This window comes from Sminthopsis crassicaudata, chromosome 4, assembly GCF_048593235.1.
Source record: "Sminthopsis crassicaudata isolate SCR6 chromosome 4, ASM4859323v1, whole genome shotgun sequence".
NCBI lineage: Eukaryota > Metazoa > Chordata > Mammalia > Dasyuromorphia > Dasyuridae > Sminthopsis > Sminthopsis crassicaudata.
The window spans coordinates 277059728-277081924 of record NC_133620.1 but is presented as its reverse complement, the minus strand read 5'-3'; the positions used below and the strand labels follow the sequence as shown (position 1 = coordinate 277081924).

Below are 22197 nucleotides of genomic sequence, written 5' to 3'. Positions count from 1 at the left end.
GATATTTCTCTTTCCAGTCTGACCCCATCTCTTTCTTCAACTTTAGCTCCTGATAGCTGAGCTCTCCCCTCCAAAATGAAAGAGCTACCCACTCTTCCCTGAACTTCTCTTTTATAGAACCTAAAATTTGCTTCCAGAGGAATGCCCAAGTAATAGAACTCTATGCTTACAGTTCCAAAAACATGTGGAATGTTCAACATGTCATGGTGCAAAGGGAAGGCCCATATCATATTGTTTCTGTGATCCTCATATCATCTATCATTATGTTTTTCAGCAGGTATTCATAATACCAATCTTAATCTTAATACCAATCTGTTATCTATAAAGTATTTTATGGTATAAAGCTTCCATTCCCTCCCTCTGATGGAAGGGCTCATGAACCGAGAAATCTGGAAAAGAAAGCAGAAAGGCATCAGAAGGCAGTGTCATAAGAAAGAGGAGGAGAAAAAAGAAAGAAAGAAAAGGAGAAGAGAAAGAGAAGGAGAAGAGGAGGAGGAGGAGAAGGAAGAAAAGGAAAAAAAGAAAAGGAATGAAGGAACAATAAAGAACAGGGGAGAGAAGCCAAGATGTTTGGAAAACAATGCGCTGGATCAACTAATTACTAGATTCAGAATTCCTTTATAGAATCATGATAAAAGTTGTAAAAATGATATAAAAAAATCCTTCACAAACTGCAGGAACCATTTTCTCTCTAGAGATTTTCGAATACTAGACTCATAAACAAATTTTTCAATACTAACTGGCTATTTTACAGCTTCCTGGTAAGCTCATCTGCTAGTTGGGGAATTACTCCAATCCTAGAAAAGTAGACTCATATAGCAAACCCAAGTAGATGTTATCTCATTTGAGTGCAAGAAAGAAAGATTCCTTCAGTGGGACTCTGGCCCCTGAAGACCTAGAAGATCAGGGTTGAAAATTTCTTTGCTGGCCCTCCCATTCTTCTTTGTTTCTCTCCTTAAATTACTTTGTGTGAGATGTTTCAGAACTGGAATTTGCTCTACATAGCTCCATTCCCAGTTCCACCCCCCTCCTAAGTCATGCTACTCCTGAAGAACAAAAGCTGAAAGGAAAACTACCATAGTAACCATAGGCATTTCTGGGTGACCAGATGCTAATGGTAAGCAAAAATGTTGAACAAATCCCTGTAGTTAACCATCATCTGTTTTTTTTTTTTCTCCCTTCAGCTAATAAACCTTTGTTTTCTTCCCCATTTTCAAAAATGAAGCCTTTCTGAAGCTGACTCAGCCTCTCCCATGGGTCTTCCATTATTTCTTTCCTCTTTATAAGAATCTAATCTTTTCAGTGGTGTGGGTGGATATTTACATTATGCTTTAACAGACAGTTTTGTAAGATATTATAGCCAAAAAAAATTTCATCTTTAGCATCCCAGACCTTTGGTGATGAGCCTCTTTGTTTTAAACTTTGAATGACAAACATCTGACTGAAGTATTTCCAGATGGGAGAGACCTTCTAAGTATATGTGTAATGTTGCATTGATCCTCAAGAACTCAGGGTGACTTTCATGCTACACTGAGACTTCTGGAAGATTTGTTATTATTTTACTTTTCATCAGACCTACAATTTTAAAGTGTCAGGGAATACCTGGTAAGGAATTTCTGTCAAATTTTCTATCTTCTCTGAAACTTATGGCCAGTAATCCTGAGACTATTGAAAGGTTAAAGTGACTTTTTTGTGGTAACAACAGACGATATGGGTCAGAGGAAGAACATGAAGTAAATTGTCTCAATGACATAGTCAGTTCTCTTATTCACTACAAAAAAAGGCCTCTCAAAAAGCAAACAAACCTATGACAAGGGTTAGTAAGAGCTTGCAAAAAGACTCCCTATACAAAAGTATAAAATGAGTGGAGCAGATATCTTTTGGAAATTATTATATTATACAGTAATAAGTACAATAGATTTATATCACAGTCCCAAACTGAAGGGGGTGGAGAAATAAAGAAAAGGGATAGATCATTATCTGGAAGGGAATGACTAAAAAGGGAGCAGACCTATAAAGAAAATCTAATAGTTAAGAACTATTTCCCATATGGCTATATGACATATATCATAAGGTAGGTCCTTGGTAAATAAATGTTTAAGACTTACACTGATCAACATGATGAATATGGAAATATGTTTTACATGACTACATATGTATAATCTATATCAAACTGCTTACTTTTTCAGGGAGGGGAGAGGTAAAAGGAGGAAGAAAAATTGGAACATAAAAGAATTTTTAAATGAATATTAAAATTATCTTAATATGTATTTGGAAATTTTTTTGTTTTTTTTTTTCATTAAAGCTTTTTATTTTCAAAATACATAAATAATTTTCAACATTCACCCTTACAAAAACTTGTGTTCCAAAAATTTTTGGCAAGTAATCCAGTATATGTTAAACAATTGCAATTATTCCAAACATATTCCCACAAATATGCTGCATAAGAAAAATCAGATAAAAAAAGACCAAAAAAATGAGATAGAAAACAAAATGGAAGCAAACAACAACATAAAGGGTGAAAACGCTGTGTTGTGATCCACACTCAGTTTCCACAGTCCTCTCAGATGGCTTTCTTCATCATAAGACACTGGAATAAATCATCTCATTGTTGAAAAGAGCCACATCCACCAGAATTAATCATTATATAATCTTCTTGTTGTTGTGTACAATCTCCTGGTCCTGCTCATTTCACTTAGCATCAGTTCACCTAAACCTTTCCAGGCCTTTCTGAAATCATCCTGCTGGTCATTTCTTACAGAACAATAATATTCCATTACATTCATATATCACAATTTATTCAGCCATTCTCCAACTGATGGGCATCAACTCAGTTTCCAGTTTCTTCCCACTACAAAAAGGGCTGCCACAAACATTTTTGCACATGTGGATCCCTTTCCCTCTTTTAAGATCTCTTTGGATATAATCCTAATAGAAATATTGCTGGATCAAAGAATATGCACAGTTTGATAGCCCTTTGGGCATAGTTCCATATTGCTTTTCAGAATGGTTGGATTAGTTCACAACTCCACCAAAAATGAGTCAGTGTCCCAATTTTCCCACATCCTCTCCATCATTCATCATTATCTTTTCCTGTCATCTTAATCAACATGAGAGGTGTGTAGTGGTACCTCAGAATTATTTTAATTTGCATTTCTCTGATCAACACTTTTTCATATAACTAGAAATGGTTTTAATTTCTTCACCTGAAAATTGTCTGTTCGTGTTCTTTGACCATTTATCAATTGAAGAATGGATTGAATTCTTATAAATTTGAGTCAATTCTCTATATACTTTAGAAATGAGGCCTTTATCAGATCCTTTGAATGTAAAAATTTGGGAAAAAATTTTTAACGACTATAGTAATCATATAAATGAAGCACAAATCAATTTGTGCTTCACTTTCAGTGACCAAGAACCTTTTTTCTCAAAAGTTCTGATTAGTAGAATGGCAAGGGGACAATTATCTGTGTACAGTCTATTAATCTATGGCACAGAATTGAAAAGGAACAATTTTAAAATTGCTTTCTAGTCTACCATTGTCCACACTTTCTGCTCCACTCCACTAACCCTGATGATTCATGTAATGTTAGACCTAGAAGGGAATCCCTTCATTTTATAGAAGAAGAAAAGAAAATGCCCAAGGGCACATGACCAGATAATAGAATCCAAGGTTACTGACTCCTAGTCCAATATCAAAATTATGATGCCATCTCGATTTCCTGAGGCTGAAAATGTACCAAATTAACAACACTGTTGTATATATAAATTATAGCTACTAGGTTAAGTAAGACATATTTTTCTGGCCCATAACATGAGACAATGAGACTTTACATAATTTTTTATTTAACTTTTTAAAAATGAAAATTAGTAAATTTGCCCAAAAGAGAAAATGAACCTCACCGTGACCTTGGCAGCAGTTGGCTGAGTAAAGTTTTTGGCTCTGGTCACTTCTATGGCCCGTCATGCTGTTTGCATGCTGCTCACAGGGTGGGGGAAGGAGCCTGGTATGGCTAGAAGAGAAAGGAAAAAAAAGAGTTACTTCTCATCATCTAATAAAAGCATCTTCATTCCAGAATTGCTATGAGGGTCAAATGAGGATACATGTAGGATGTATCATCATACAATGAAATGATATTTGTATAAAATACTTAGCATAGAGCCTGACACATAGTAAGCCATATATAAATACTTATTCTCCTTTCCTTCCCTTAATTCATTTGGAAAATTGAGATTATATATTTTGTCTAAGATATTCTACTACATACAGAATTGACAGAATTGACTCATGATAACATTTCCCTCTTATCAATCACTATCACTACATATTTTTTTAAAAATTATGAAATATTTATTGTGCACTGATCACATGATTAATGAGACTTTGAGGGTATCACAAAGACAATAGTTTCCTCATGAAGTTATCCATCATTGAATCATCCTAATAGGCCTTAATTCCACAACCTCCCTTCCCCCTCACTTAACAGAACGATATTAAACTAGAAATAAATAGCAGCATTTTTTGGAATGATATAACACAGAATGAGGATCACAGGGAAATTTTACCTTATTTTCCTCTTATCCTCCCATGATTCCCTTATATATATTCTTCTACTCCAATCAGCTTAGTCTACCCACTGTTGGTGAATACACTGAAGGAAATTCCATTTGGGTTCAGATTATTATTTTCCAAACATGATGCAGCCTTTGCACTCTGCCTATGAAAATCACAGTCATTATCAAGGTCATGCTTTAAGACTCTCCTTCCATAAAGCCTTCCCCTCACCAACTTACTCACCACGTAAGTTGGGGCACATACATTCTCACTTTTTATAGTACTTATTCCCTCTATAACTCATAGATTCATAGATTTACAGTTGGAAAGAGCCTTATGGTCTTTTAAAAACAATCACCCCCTCTCCCCCATTTTTGCAGATAAAGAAAATGAAGTATAGAGAGGTTATACAAATTGGCCAGGGTCATATCATTGGTTAAGTGATGTATGATATGAACTCAGGTCTGATTTATATTATTGGTTGGAGACAAAGACCAATTAATTCATATTTTTCCAAGAATTTTCCTTTCTACCAAACAGGACTATGAAAATTTAGCAAGGCAGTACCCTAAAATTTCAGAGATGGAACACAAGAATGGTGTGAAAAGAGGATTCCTAGGAAGCAAGGCTTTGGGTAATCTGAGAAGGGGCACCCACACATGCCAGTCTTCCATCACATTTTAGGAGACTATCAGTACTCTGTCTCTCTTCTAATCCTTCTATAATCAGGCTTCCGACCCTCTCCTCACCTCACTTAAAATTAAATTGCCCGTTCCAAAGTTATCAGTAAGGGACCAAATTCATGGCCTTTTCTCAAGTCTCAACCACCTTGACCTCTTAGAAGCAGTAAACACTACGGATCACTCTTCTGGCATCCTTTCTCTCCTCAACATTTTCTTGAAACTATTCTCTCTCCCAGTTCTCCTATCTGTTTGACCACACCTTTTCAACCTACTTTGCACTAAAATCCTAAACAGGTAAAGGCTGAGCCCTTCTTCTAGGTGTTCTATACTAACTTAGTTATCTCTTCAGCTAGGCAATTATCATCTCTATGTAGATAGATGATTCCCAGATCTACCACCAACTGCCTCTCAAACAGAATGTCCCATAGACATATCAAACTCAAAATGTCCAAAGCAGACTTCATTATCTCTCCCATCTTTCCTATTAATTTTAAGGGCACTATCCTCTTTCCAATTACCCAGGTCCCCAATGGTAAGTCATCCTCAACTTCTCATTCAGTCCACATATTTATCTGTAGCCAAATCATTTCACTTCTATCTTTACAATAGTTAATATACATCCTCTTCTCTCTGCAAATATAGCCATCACTTGAATTTAGGCCCTCATCACTGCCTGAAATATCTTTCAAACTGTCTTCCCTGTTCCAATTCATCTTCCACTCAGCTGTCAAGAGGCTTTTTCTAAAGCTTAAGTTTGAACCTTGTCATTCTCTTGGCTCAATGAACTCCTATTACATCCAGGATCAAATATAAACTCCTTTGGTGGAGCGTGAAAAACTCTTCACAATATGATCTCCTGCTATCTTTACTTCACTCCTCATACTCTAGATTCAGTTAAACTGGCTTACTTGCTGTTGATCAAACACAACATCCATATCCATGCCTTTGCACTGTCACCGTACCTGGAATCCTCTGCTTCTCTGTTTATCTGGCTTCCTTCAAGATTCAGGTCAAAGCTCACCTTTAGAAAGCCCTTTCTGATCCATGCCCAATCTCCACCCCACCCCCGCTGCTAGTGCCTTCACTTCTGAGAATACCAGAATTCCATTGGCTTTATTATTTACCACTTATCTCCTCATTAGAATGTACTCTCCATGGGACTTTTTTGGGGGCCTTAATATAGTGTTTGACATAGTGCACAGCACACAGTAAGAGCTTAATAGGTACTCGCTGACTGACCTGAACAAATGACCCTGATCTGACTCCTTCTAGTACAGCAACACCATCTAAAGTGCCATCTGAAGCATATATATATATATATATATATATATATATATATATATATATATATATATATATATTTTTTTTTTTTTTAATAAAAATCATGATCCATCCATCAAAATAAACTGAGATAAACACGTAGGATCTGGGCACTCAAAATGTCAAGGGTCTTTCTGGTGTTAATATCTACTGTTAATACTACAAACATGATTTTTTTTTTAAATTAAGAAACTGACATGACTTCAAAAAGTCTTTCAATTCCTTCTGTATTAATACTTGAGGGAAACATTAGAAGTCACTTTCACTCATTTGAATGTTTAAAAGAAAAAGCTCTTTTTACAAAGCTGTTAGCTTTTAAGTAGTTCCTATTTTAAACTTTTAGAAATAACTGCAGAAATAAAACTTCCTTCTTCAAAGGTTCAGGCATTTTTAAATGCAAATGCCAACCACTCTCAAACACACTCACACACACACACTCCCATTGCAAACTCTAAATCATCTATAATTTGAGAGTTTGTCTCTTATGGAGTCCTAGAGATAAGCACATCATAAACATTTCTATAGCAACAGAATGTTTTTGAAGCCTGTTGTCTGTAACATTGCAAAGATTGTATGTCATTAACGCTGAAATGTTGGCTAAGATGAGATTTGAGGGGAGTAACTGTTTATGTACAAATAAGTCAATACAGTAACTGGAAATCAACCCAAATTAAGTTGAAGTACTGAATGGAAGTAGGTAAGAAGTAGGTTTTGACAACAACAACAAAAGCTACTCATGGAGATTCAGGTTAGAAGGTGGTGTTGACAGTTGGGAGAAATTATTCCTTCAGACCTAATGCTATTGATATGTTCTAGCAAAGAGAATCATCATTTGTCTGAGAAGGAAGAGACCCTCAAAAACAATTTATCCAAGTCCCTTATCTGACAAAGAAAACTGAGATCCAGAAGAGAAAAGTAATTGTTTAAGCGGCACCAAGGATACATATTCTAAAAAGTTATTCTTCTAGGAAGGTACTATGGTACTGGTATAGAAAGAATTAAGAAAACCCAAGTTCAAATTGCATCCCTTTATAATTGTCATCTGCATAGCTCTCTCTGGGGCCTCAGTTATGAAGGAATGAACTAGGCAGCTTCTGAGGTTACCTGAGTTCTAATAGACAAAGTCAGTGTCCTTACCTCCCCCCTCCCCCCACTACAATTTTTTCCTCTCCTTGATCCCATGTAACAGTTCTGTCTGGGTTGTTGTTTGTCCTTTGTTCTCAAAGAGCAGTGACATCAGGGAGGAGATGCCATGACAGGAAAGTGAACTGGATTAAGTGAGGGAGGGCTGAGCAAGATTACCTGCCTCACTTTCCCCTCCAGAGCCTTCTGAGACCAGTGGTCAGATAAAGACATGGCTAGATGTAATGGGAGACCTTGTAAGCTCAGTTTGACTGGGACCACACCCACTGGCATGGAGTCATTACAAGGATTAACAAGCACAGGGAATCAAATGATGCACTTGAGATCAGGAGGACAGGAATTCAAATCCAAAACAAGCCAGAAATCATTTTGAGACTCAATTTCTTCATGTGCAAAATGGGGTTAATTTTACCCCCACACACAATTTATGCAAGGTGCTTTTGCAAAACTACATAAAAATGCTCTATAAAGATGGTCAGGTAGTAGTATTAAGTAAATAAATAAAAAGTATTTCCTCCCATACTTGGGGTATAGGGAAGGGATTAAGTTCTATAAACTATGATTCTAAAATCTGAATCCAGAAGTTTTCCCCAACTGCCTGGCCAGTAAAATGAAAACCTCCTACTAGTACTTCCTACTAAAAAGAGAAGTAGGAGTGGACTAAGGGGATGGAGGAAAAACAACAGATGAACAGCAGGGTGAACGAGACAGGAAGCCCCAGAACAAAATGAGGTGCTAAGTATTCCTTCCATGCTGCCTACTACAAAGAAAAGAACTGACACAGCTAGGATTGGGAAAGATTTTTTTTTAAAAGGGGAAATGGGAAATGGGAAATTTGGGGGCAACCGAGAAACCAGTACAGAGAACTACTAGTCTTATGAGAAATCCCAGGCTTGGGATGAAGATGACCAATTGTTCTGTCTCCATGGTTTTCCTCCCAGTCCAAAAGATATAAAGAAATCTTAGCAAGCGCCACTTCCCCATCACTCAAGAAATTCCTTTACATCTATGTCCTCAATAGAAAGCAAGTTCCTTGAGGGCAGGGATTATATTTATGTTCCATGCATTTAATACAGTAGCAGGCACAGAGTAGGCTCTTAATATTAATAAATGTTTGTAAATTTGCAAATTGAACCTGCTAAGGAGCTGGACAATATTCCCGTCCTAGATACCATTGTGGCTGGGATTAGTAAACAAGGAAGGCTTGCTTCTCCTTAAAAGCTCCCAGGATCTCCCCAGGGCAGAGTTCTCACCCTGAATCTTCCTATTATTCTTCTCCCAGCACTTGAATATTGTTGCTAAGACACCCTGCTTTTCTGGAAGCTATGCTATATAAATGTAGATATGCCAGTTAGTACTTGCCAACAAGACTAAAGAGATGTGCCATTCCAATCATGATGTGGCTGCCCTAAGGGAAGGAGACACTTAGGGGCACTGAGGATTAGAAATGTCAGAAATACATGGGAACTTAAGTTTAGTTTAGGGTAAAAGCAATGGGTCTGTTCAAAGAGTTCAAATCCTTGCTCTGCCATTTCCTTCCAGAGGGATTCAGTTTCTTTCACTATAAGAATGATCACTTATAAAATTAAAATAGATCGTCTACAATAAATGCTTATTAACTGAATGAATGAATGACTCCCTGAGGTTACAAATGAAGAAACTAAGGTCCTAAGGAAGGAAATATTTGTCCTATGGTCATTACTAGTGGCATAGTGGATCAGAGTGCTCAGCTAAATGTTAAGTAGACTTGAGTTCAAATCTAGACTCAGATACTTAACTACCTCTGTGACCCTGCTCCAGTTTTCTCAGCTGCAAGATGGGGATAATAATCGTAGTTACCTCACAGTAAGGATCAAATGAGATATTTGCAAAGTGCTTACACAGTAGGCCCTTATTAAGTTTTGTCCTCTTTACCCTGTCCCCACAATCTCTCCATCCAAACCTGACAGGACAAAAGCAGCTGCAAAATACAGGACAACCTAATTACTCACAAAGACAAGATTATTAATCATAATCTCAGTTTGTATTTATATAGTATTTTACAAATAAGATACTCTTCATATATCATCTGATCAGATACATAAAACCCTATAAAGGGATTGGTAAGAGGTGGAAGTATAGTTATGCAGAGTTTCTGTAAGAAATAAGCCCAGAAGAAAAACACCTGGTACAAGGCCATACAACTAACTAGTAAGTGGAAGAACTAATATCCATATCTCAATGCCACAATGAACATTTTTTCCTTTATATCCATCCATTTCATTAATTAGGAATTTGTGGTCATTCTGGATTGGGGGTGGGCCAGATTGTTAAGGTCTTTAAAAGCTAAAGTGTAGGAGTTTTTATTTTATTCTGGAAGCAATAAGGAGCCATGGGAATTTATTGAAGAGGAAGTGATATTAGACCCTAGCCTCAGGAAAATCAGTTTGGCAGCCATGTAGAGGCTAAATGGGACTAGGGAAGGACTTGAGGCAGAGAGACCAACCAGTAATTCATAAAAATGGTGTGAGAACAGAGGTGAAAGGAGCTAAGTTCACCTTTTGAACTCAGGTGAGGGTAGAAAAGAGAACTATAGGAGAGATATTATGATAAAAATGGTAAGTGACTGGATATTTAAAGTGAGGCAGATTGAGGAATTGAGGATAATGACAAGATTATGAACCTGAGTACATCCTTTCCAGCTCAAATCCCCCTGCAATCCCTTCAATGATCTTTTTTTCCTTTTGCCTTTTAGTTACTTTTTAAATAATATTTTATTCCCCAATTATATGTAAAAAATATTTAACATTTGTTGTCTAGGGTTTTTTTTAAGTTTTGAAGTTTCATAAATGATGTTTTGAATGTATCTTCTGGCTCAAAATCAATGATCCTATGACATCATTTTATAGATGAAGAAATTGAGACTTAGAGAGATGAAGCAATTTGCCCAAGATAACAATTAGTCAATGGCATGGTCAGGACTGAAACCAAGGTCTTTAGGCAACCAGTCCAAATACTCTCCACCATTTATCAGTTTCTGCATACCAGCTTTCTCATTTAAACTGGTCTTTCCCCTTAATTAATCAGGGAATTTTTATTGTACCATCAAATCTCACTCACATAGTTTATTCACTTTATAAACTCTCTACAACAAATTCTTACATCCAGGTAGGCTCCTCTCATAGCCAACATATTCCTCAACCATCATGTTTAGAGACTGCTCAAAAAAAAATCTTAATAAACACGCCAAATAACTTTTCAACTTGTATGAATTGATGTAGAGGGCAGTAAGAAGAACTTGGAAAATGAATCACAAGAACTAGAATAAATGGAAATGAACACAACACTAAAATGAAATACTGTATATACTAAATCACTATAATAACTGATTTTTTGTGGGGAGACAGGAAGGAATACTATTCTTTCAACATAGAAAGTACAGACATTTTCAGACCTGGGCATGAAAAACTGGGCTTTACTTAACTATGTTTTTCTTTTTCATGGCAGAGGAAGATACCTAGAAATGGCTATTAAATATAAATAAAAGACAGCAATAAAATTCAGGTAGTACTACTACCTGAATATATCAAAGAACTATATTTCATGGATGTAAATCTTTCATTTTCTAAGAGGACCAATGACATCACAGAGTGCATGATCTCGGCACATTCTCCGAGCTCTAAATATTCCACAGCACCTATTTCAGTTTCCTTCAGAGCCACTGAAACAAATTCTTCTTATCTATTCATTCTGAACTCATCAATGGGTTTGAGGCCTTAACCTGGTTTTGTGTGTGGACCAGACTGTGGTCACTGCACAGGCTGTAGCCTAAGAGCCACAGGTAAGAACTGAATGCCAAGCAGACACCAAAAGTGGATGAGCAGACATGAAAAGAGTTCAGCAAGCCTTCACACCATAATGGGTACGCTATCATAGAGAGAATGTAATCTTTCATATTAAAGTGACTGGGAGGGGGCGAATCAAATGATCATCATCCAGTTCTTGAGGCTGTGCCTCTTATTATCATTATTGTCTTAGAAAAGTGTAGAAGTCAGTTTCTTCATTTATAAATTGTAAAAGTGGACCAGAAAACCTCTGAAGATTCCAAGCAGTTTTCAGTCTATTATCTTCTCTCTAAATGAACAGTAATAAATGGTATTTATATAATGCTTTAAGGTAAGGTTTATAAACACTTTATATAAATCATCTCATTTTGATTCTCATACATAGGTGCTATCATCTCATTTTACAGATGAAGAAACTGAGGCAGAGAAAGATGTTAAGTAACTTGCTGAGGATCACATTGATGGTAAAGGTCTGGGGCAAGACTGGAACTCAGATGTCCTGACTCCAAGTTTATTGTTTTATCCGTCTAACTGCCCCATCTACTGTACAAAAGATTCATAACTTAGAGCTAGAAAGAAATCTTAGAGGCTATTTATCAATCAATTATTAAAAATGTATTAAATGCCTACTATGTGCCAGGAACTATGGATTCAAATATAATGAATGAAAAAATCCACAATTCTGCCTCCCCTATCTTCCAATTATAGAAGAAGAAATGGGGCCCAGAGCAATAAAAGAACTTTCTGGCCACACAGATAAAATAGTCTGGATTTTAATCCAGGTCCTCTGAATAAATACATTGTATCTTTCAAAAGCATTTTGTTGGTCCAGGCCAATTTTATAAGCTACCAATATTTTTATGGTTACTTACACAGAAAAAGAGAAATTCCCCTCCCCCCCCAAAAAAAGACCTGTAACTTTTAGAACACTGACTGTTCATTCATACTGGGGAATCATTCTTGTAATGTGACTTGGAAAAATCACTATGTGGCAGAGGCAGCTCTGAGTTATGTTGGGTTACTAACAAAGGGCACGGAGAAGAAAAATAGCACATCTCTTTGATCATGCCGTTCTTCCCCTAAAATGTCAGTGAAGAAATGAAGGATAAGAGGAGAATATGTAATTCAATTTTGCCAAGAATTTTTTGAGGGAGCATGGATGGAAACCAGCTGTTGTCTATATACCCTGAAGTCAGAAAAAAAGAAAAGATTGGGACATCTGGAAGAGTTTCTGCATATGGAAATGGGTACTCTAAAGAGAATCTTCTTCAAAATTAGGTTTTATTTTTTCTCTGGCTAGGACAGTTTAGGTAAATTTTCCAAATCTTATCTGATTTCCACAACCAGTAATTCAAATCTCTCAGGCTATTCTAATTGATTTTTCCCATGTAGCAAATAACAAATATCAATACTAAGGCAAGCAGGACTAAATATGTCCTCAATTCACCTGGGGCTGGGAGAGGTTATTCTGACTAACTAAATGTTAAACTCTTTTTTTTTTCCTAAGCTGCTTAAGGATTTGACACCCTAGAGACAAAGGCTCAATTATCCAACCCTAGTTACAGTTCTGCTTACAAATTTTATCACTGGATCATTTCTAACTAATACTGTAGTTATTTTCATAATCACCTTATCACTCCCAACTAAAATGAAATATCTTCAAGGACAGGATTTGTGTCCCTTTTTTATCCTAATTATTTCCAGAACTTAGTATAATGTCTCAGATATATGGGTACTTGACAAATTTATGTTAAATTTAATGAATCCTCATGACACCAACAAAGTGAAGGATTGAGGGGGATGGGGGAAATGATTTCATGGATCTAAGTGTAACAGATGGTTTCAGATTCACCATGAATAGAAGAATGAAAAGCCCATCATCACATCTACAAAGATATGCAGACATCTTTTCCCCAACATGACTAAGCTGGGGATTCCTATTGGAGTCCTTTTAAATTTGTTATCTGTTTAAAGTAATGGAATCTAGCATAAAAGATCCCCAAAAGTTGGAAGAGGGTAACAGTGATTTTGTTTTTTCATCTGAGAAAGGATCATCTAGTCTTTCTTGAGCACCTCCCTTTTGATTCCAGAGATGGGTAATCTACTAAACTTATCAAGGAAGTATACTTTCCCTTTTACAGATCTCATTGTTCAAAAGTTTTAATTTGTTGCTTCTAATTCTGCTTAATCAAAACAAAGCAAACCTAATTCCTTTTTCACATGTTACCACCCAAATCTTCTTTTTGCCCAGGTGAAACATTTCCAGTTCTTTCAGCTGATACTCTAAAAACACATGGTTTCCAATAACCATTCTGGTAACTATCTTAAGAATAAGCTCTAATATGCCAGTGTCTTTTTCTCATTGAGATTGGGACAGGACAAGATATTCCAAATGTAGTCTAACCAGAGCAAGTACCTTGAGATAATCTTTCACAAATATGCATCTATGAATATAGCCAAAGGTGCTAATTTTGGGCTCATATTGAACATTCAGTTCGCTGAAACCCTCGGGTCTTTTTTTATTCATCTGAACTGTTGCCTACTCACATTCTCATTAAATATTTATGCAGTTGACATTTTGAACCCACGGGTAAGGTTTTATACATTTTTTTCTCTTAAATTTAATCATATTAGATTTGGTCAATCACTCTAGCTTCTTGAGATCTTTCTGGATTTAGATTCTGTTTTTCAATATGTAAACTATTCTTCTTAGCTTCATGCTATCCATGAATCTGATAGCTACAGATTTTACATTTTCATCTAAGCAATTGAGAAAAATGTTGAAAATTACAAAGCAAAGGAGAGAGCTCTGGAGCACGTCACTAGAAATCTCCCTCCTTTGTAATATCTACTGGTAGGTCTCTGTGGTGTGCAAAAAAAAACAAAAAACAAAAAAAAACTAAAAAAAATAAATTATAAATTGTAAAGTCAGTTGGCAATCTTTTGGTGTTCATGATGAGATTCTTACAGGGCTGTGCCTTTACTCCTGTAGAAGCATGATGGAGGGAGGGTAAAAGCTTTGGATGTGAAGCAAGTGGTCCTTGAATTTGAATCCAAGAGCTATCATTTACTGGTGATTTGGATTTGGGTAAATCATTAAACAGCTATAGGCATCAGTTTCCCTATATGTCAAATGAGGGGGTTAAGCAATGATGATTTCTGAGGTAGTAACCAATTCTAAAGCCAATGGATCTATCATCTCTTCAGGAAGCATTTTTCAACCTTGCACTTTTCCCTCCCTCAGGAAACCAAAATAGATATATAAAAAACTATTACTAAAAATAACTTTAAAGTTTGCAATGTGTTTTACATACATGACCAATAATACTCTAAAAGAAGTACTACAGATAGCTGAAAGAGAATTTCATTTTTGACACAAACACAAATACTGACTAATCTTCAATACTAAGAATATTTGAAAATCTGAGGTTTTATTGTGATTTTAAGGACTTAGGGTGAAACTCGTCTCATACCTCTCCATAGAGGGTTGATGAACTATAGGTATAAAATGTGACACACATTCTTAGTAATGGTCATTGCAATGATTTCATTTTGCTTGACCACTTCTTTGTTACAAGGGAGTGTTCTATTGGTTGGAGGATGGTAATTGGAGTAGAGAGTGGTAATTAGAAGTATGATAATATAAATAATATGATAATATAAATGATAATAAATAATGATATAAAGAAAGGAACAAAATAAAAAATTTAAGGATGAATTTTTCTTTAAAAAAAAAAAAAAGGAATATGTTGACCTTACATTTTTTCAAGGAGTTTCTTGAATAAATCCAAAGCAAAAGGTATCAGATTTTGAATAAGATGTGAAGTCGAGTTGGTCTAATAAAAAAAAAAAAACAATTTGAAGATGCTCAAGTATTCATATTATTCATGTTAGAGAGAACAAAAAGCTAGAAGCAGGGGAGGAAAATGTAACTCATTTCATTTTTCTCCAAATGACAAGCACCTAAGAACATACTTTATTGCTCGCTATTCTGTCTTTAACTACTACAATTCCACAAAACTTGGGGCCAGGTTGAATTCATCAACCCTTTTTGACTCTCCAATCTTGCCCCTTGTTTTCATCCATCCTGTCTGTGTCCTATTCCTGTCAGTGCAAAGGATTCAGGATTTATAAGAATGGTAATACTTTCTTGTTTATCTTTGTATCCCCAGTCTTAGTAGGGTATATGTAGAATAGACACTTAGTAAATGTTGGCTAATTGAAATTTATTTAATTCCAGTTAAAGCATTATCTGATAAGAAGCTATGGTAAAGCCCCTTCCCAGAATTATGTAGGATCAAAAGAAAAATTTTAAGAGTCAGAAATGACTTTAGAGCTTTTCAAATTCAACTTTTCATTTTACAGATGAAAAAACTGAGACTTAAGAGTTGGAAAATAAGTAGTACCTCATCCATAAATTTAGCCAGTCTTTTGACTGCAGCCCCAGACTCATTCCACTACCCAGAGTTACATTTGCTAAACAGAGAGTTCTTAAAGACCCATTTCCCTATGGCCCAAAGGAATGAAATTAATGGAGAATTTCAGGCAGAAACTTTCCTTCTTTAGGAAGATATATTTTGGCTATGTTGAAGCAAAAAAGTGGCACAATAGACAGTGCTGGAATTGGAATCAGGAAAACTCATCTTTCTGAGTTCAAATCTGGCTTTCCAACATTTATTAGCTGGGTATCTCCAGCTAGTCACTTAATCCTGTTTGTCCCAGTTTCCTCTTCAATAAAATAAACTGCAGAAGGAAATGACAAACCACTTTAGTATTTTTGCCAAGAAAACTCCAAATGGAATCACAAAGGTCAAACACGACAGAATAAACTTCTGGAAATGCCCTTCATTTTATAGCAAGGTAGAGAATGATGTTACACCAACTACTATGAAGAAAGGTCCTAGTTAGCAGCCTATTCATGTGTGGCACCCCACATGAGAGAAGCAGTAATAGTCTTCACTCCCCTCCATCCCTGGACTACGGGTTCTCTGTGTGGAGACAGACTTCAAGACAGTTTTTATTCTCACAATGATTCCTCCCTTTTTCATCCCTTCAACTCATGGGGGCTGCTTCCCCATAATCTAGCTACTAACCCAGAGGAATGAAAAGTGATTTTTAATAGGAGGAACAAAAAAAAAAAACAAAAAACCAAAGAATCTGTTGGGAGAAAAGGAAACATTGGGAAAAAAAAAAAAAGGAAAAAGGGGGAAAAAAGGAAACATTAAACATAGTCAAACAAGGGTGATGATTTGCAAACAAAACACAAAAACAAAACCTGTCTTATATTAATTGTACTACTGATTCTCTTTACTTTAGAGGGAAAATTAGACTATGCCTACAAGGATGATGTCCTAATGTGAAAAATGCAAGTCCAATACAGGCAGTCCCAGATCCCTTTCAATATGAATTTATTAAGTGCCTACTATCTTCCCTGTACTGTGAAGAACACCAGTGCACAGGAGACATAAAGACAAAAATAAAATGATTCCTGTCCTCAAGGATCTTACATTTTCTTGAGGGTGGGGAGGAAGAATGTACAAACAGGCACATAAATATAAATGCAAAACAAAATACTAAGTAATTAAAGGTGAAGAACACAAGGTTAGTCAATCAGTTAAGTGGCACTGGCCAAGTAGGGGAACTAATATGCTAGAAAAGGAAATGTCAACTCTTATTATCTTTGCCAAGAAAACCCCGTTAAGGACCTACAGTAGGACATGACTGAAAACAAATGAACAATAACAAAATATGATGGATACTGAAGAGACAATGAAAGTTTTAAGAAAGGAGGCAGATTGAGCTAGACCCTGAAGAGCTAGAAACTCCAAGAGGTGATGGTGAGGAAGCTGAACAATCAGGCAGGAGGGGCTTCCACCACAAGGGTACAAAGGTAGGAAATAGAATGCCATGTATAGTACTTTGATCTCTATTAATTATCCCAAATTTATCTATTTAGTACATGGCAGTTTGCATTTCATCTTCACCCTTTGACTGTGAACTTCTGTGAAAGCTGTGACTACTTTTTCTATGTATCCCAAGGGCATAGCACAGTGCCTAGCACATAGTCAGCATTTAATAAATGCTTGTTGGCTGACTTACTGACAGTTTAGTAGGAATACAAAATTCATGAAGGAAAATGTTATAAAATATGTCTAGAAAGACTTGTGAGGATTTTTTTAAAAATAAGAAATCAGAGGAACTTTTATTTTATCCAATAGGCAACGCGGAGTCATTGAAGTTTCTTAAATAAGCATGGCAAACAGAGCCTCAGAAAGTGAGATTCTCAAATCACTGACTGGATTTGATGGTTTGTTGTTTGTCCTTTGTAGGACCATGACATCAGGGAGTGGCCAGATAGAGATGAGGATGACTGGAGATGACCCTGGATGCAGTGGGAGAACTTGGTCTTTTTAAGCTAAGGTCTTTAACAGATCTCAGCAATGTCCAATCAATGATTAAGACTAGGTAAAAGGTTGTTTATTTGTCCTTTGATCTCAAAGAGAACTAAGACATCAGGGAGGTGATGCTGTGACATGTAAATGAATTGGATTTAAGGGAGGGAGGACTGCACAAGGTCACCTGTCTCACTTCTCCCCCCCCCCTCCCGCCCCCATCTGAGTCTAGTGGCTAGATATAGATCAGGATGAGTGGAGATGGCCCTGGATGCAATGAATATGTATCCGTTCACAGATTAAGGCTAAGTAGCAACTGAGGCAAAAAAATTTCTTCTTTCAAAGAGGTTAGAGTAAGGTCTCCTTTACCTATTCAAAATAAGTAATTCAGTCAATCAATCAATCAATCAATCTGGAAGAGGAAGAAGCTCAAGGTTTCTGGCCAAAACAGAAACAATTGCTATGTACATTCATTCTGACCCAACCAGGGCCCCAACAATGAACCACTGGAGCTTGGCTTGGGAACTATTGGTAATCAGTCAATGAGAGCCAGAGTTGATTTTGGGTTTGGGTTAGGGTTAGGTTGGGGTTGGGGTTAGAGTTGGACTTAGGGTTAGTGGGAGGGGAGTGAAAGGGAGAGGAGAAAAAAGCTAGTTGCCCAATTCCAGTTGGGGTATTTGCTGGCCACATTGTTCAAATGCCAAATGTAAACTTGCCAAAAAGACTATAGAATTAACACAGGGCAAGTACACATAATGTGGTCAGAAAAAGCAATAAAAGGTCTTTTAAGAAATTTAAAATTGATTGTATGTCATAGGAGACCCTGGCATAGTAATGTCCAACACACCGTACCCTCATTAGAGAACGTGCTATCTTGTGCTCAATAAGAACAGAATTAAAGTAGCTCACAAGAAGCGTGAGATGTGCAAAGATAGGGGAGGTACTCCAAATGTTCCTAGGGACTCTTTGTGTCCAGCCTGTGGCGGAGCATTCAGAGCTTGTAATGGCTCTGATCAGCCACAGTTAAATACACTGTAGTGATGTCATTTTGGTTCTCTTCGAGAAGGAAGGACAACAACCATCCAGTTGGATCCCCAATGGGGGCAACTCCTACTCCTCCTCACAGAGTTTGTTGTTTGTCTTTCATTCTCAAAAAGAACTATGACATAAGGAAGGTTGTACATTTGCTTCTACATTGCAGTTTGCATTTTATCTTTCTGGCAGACTAGGAACTCCTCTGAGAGCAGGGACTATTTTTCTGTCTGTCTTTGTAATCAGCACTTAAATGCTTGTTGGCTGACTTACTGACAGTTTAGTAGGAACACAGAATTCATGAAGAAAAAAGATATGAAATATTTCTGGAAAGATAGGTTGGAACCAGACTTGTCAAGATTTTTTTTTATATATCAAATGAGAGAAACTTTTATTTTATCCAAGAGGCAATACGAAAAACCTGAAGCTTTTTTTTTATTAGTGTTATGGCTTCATTGTTTATGCTACCTTTTAGCAGGATATAGTTTCTTTCCTTATCTCTTTTAATTAGATCAATTTCTGATTTTGCTTGATCTGAGATAAGGATAGCTACCCCTGCTTTTTTGGCTTTACCTGAAGCATAATAGATTCTGCTCCAACCTTTTACCTTTACTCTGTATATATCTCCCTGCTTTAAATGTGTTTCCTATAAACAACATATTGTAGAGTTCTGACTTTTGATCCAGTCTGCTTCCGTTTAATGGGAGAGTTCATCCCATTCACATTTACAGTTAAAATTACTAATTCTGTATTTCCTGCCATCATATTATCCCCAGATTATTCTTTTTTCCCTTGACCCCCCTGAACCCCTTCCCCAATATTTAATTTATAGACCCCACTTGTGACACGCAGCCCTCCCTTTTTAGTATCCCTCCCCCCTCCTTTTAAGTCCCTTTCCTTTTCTTGTACCCTTCCCTTATTCCCCTTTTCCTTTTCCCTTTTCCTCTCCCCCCTTTTAATGAGGTGAGAGAGAATTCTCTGAAAAACAAATATGTCAATTATTTACTCTTTGAGCATCTTCTGATGAGAGTAAGATTTACACAATGATTCTCCCCCTCTCTAAATTCCCTCAGATATAGTATATTTTCTATGCCTCTTCCTGGGATGTAGTTTCCCTCTATTTATCTCTCCTTCCCCTTTTTCTGATACTACCCCCTTCCCTTTACTACTCCCCCTTTTTTTTATATCAGTAAAATCAAATTATCCATGTAGACTTTCTGTATATCCACAACAGAGATACAGTTCTCAAGAGTTCTTTTTACCTTTTTCTGCTTCTCTTCAGTCTTGTGGATGTTGATCAAATTTTTTATTTAAGTCTGGTTTTTTTCTTAGAAACAAATGGAATTCCTCTGTTTCATTAAATGACCATCTTCTTCCATGGAAGAAGATGCTAAACTTAGCTGGGTAGTTTATTCTTGGTTGTAATCCTAGTTCTTTTGCCTTTTGGAATATCAGGTTCCAGGCCCTTCGATCCTTTAATGTGGAGGCAGCCAGATCTTGAGTGACCCTTATTGTGGCCCCTTGATATTTGAGTTGTTTCTTTCTAGCTGCTTGCAATATTCTTTCCTTTGTGTGGTAATTCTGCAGCTTAGCCACAATATTCCGTGGAGTTTTTTTTTTTTTTTTTTTAGGGTTTTTTTTCAGAAGGAGTTCAAAGAATTCTTTCCACGCCTATTTTCCCTTCTGTTTCTATTATCTCTGGACAGTTCTCTTTGATGATTTCCTGTAAAATAGAATCTAGGCTCTTTTTTTTGGTCATAGTTTTCGGGAAGTCCAATGACCCTCAGATTATCTCTCCTAGGTCTATTTTCCAGGTCTATAGATTTTCCCAGTAAGTATTTGACGTTATTCTCCAGTTTTTTCTTTTCTTTCTTTCTTTCTTTTTTTTTTTTTTTTGTTTTGTTTTGTTTGACTGATTCTTGGGTTCTCGATGAATCATTCATTTCTATTTGTTCCGTCCTGATTTTTAATGAGTTATTTTCTTCATTCACATTTTTTAGTTCTTTTTGTATATGCCCAATTGAGTTTTTAAATGAATTATTTTGCTCTATTGAATTTTTTTTCATTTCTCTAATTTTTTTTAGAGAATTATTTTCTTTTTCCAATTCAGAAATCCTACTTTCTTGAGACTTTTTTATCTTTTCCAATTCAGAAATCCTACTTTCCTGTGATTTTTAAAACTTTTTCTAATTCACAAATTTTGTTTCCCTGAATCTCCTGTGAATTCTTTATTTTTTCCAACTCAAATTTCAGAACATTGTTATTCTCTATCATAGCTTCTCTTTCCTTTCCCCATTTTCCTTCAAACTCTCTTAACTTTTTAATAGTCTCTTCTAGCAGAGAGTTATGTGATGAGGGGCAGGTATCGTTCCCCTTTAGGCTGTTATCTGCTGCCTCTCTGCTGTTAACTTCCTCGGGGTTGGATACCCGCTCTTTCTCTGTGTAGAAGGAATCAATGGTTCTCTTCAGCTTTTTACTCATGGTTAAAAATCTGTTGGGGTCTGTCCTTGGGGTAAGAAATTTATTTATTTATTTCTCTACCAGCTTCCTCCCAAACCAGATGGATGCAGCAGCTCCTGTGTCTGAGCTGAGATAGCTCTAAAAGAGAGTTCCCCTCCCTCTCCCTGGAAGTGCCTCAGAGGTGATTAGCACGGCTGGGCTGTGAGGGTTGCCCAGTGAAGGACCCCGCTGTATGTCCTAGCAACTTCTCTGAGGTTTAAGACTGAACAGTAAAGGCGACACAAAGCCCAGCCTATGCATCCCAGTGGGGCGTGGATGTCAGCAGCTGATGTGAAAAGGCCCTGCGCTTATCTGCCGAGAAACCGCGGTCCCTATTTCAAAGGTTCCACTTCTCTGGGTCTTCTGTGGCTGAGTTCCACAGCCTCCAGCCGAGCCAGGCACTATGTGGATTAGATGTTGCCTCAGGCTGTGTCCTCTGCTGTTCAGGTTCTTAACTACCCCAAGGTGAAGTCCCGGACTGCAGATGGAGGCTGCACCACCATGCTGAGATCTGTTAGGTCACTTCCAGATTGGGGTGGTTCTAGTATCTGGCTTTATATTTTAAAGTGGCTTGATTTCTTTTTTGAACTGCTGTTTTATAAGCAGAGAAGAACTAACAGCCTGTGCCAGATTCCTCTATCTCAGTGGCTTTTCTGATCCCAGAGTTCTCCCCAGCCTGATCGGCACAGTGTGCTAGCACCCAACCGTCTGTGCTGGCCTTTTTTCTTCCTCCCCTGGGAACTGGCCTT

At 36.9% G+C, this 22197-nt stretch overlaps 1 protein-coding gene across 1 annotated transcript in view; it reads right to left on the bottom strand.

Moving 5' to 3' along the window:
* TRERF1 (transcriptional regulating factor 1) overlaps window positions 1–22197 on the bottom strand; it is a 279684-nt gene that overhangs the window by 82953 nt on the left and 174534 nt on the right. Inside the window, 1 exon segment of the mRNA XM_074310893.1 lies at window positions 3904–4013. The gene's annotated coding sequence lies outside the window, so the exon portion shown is untranslated.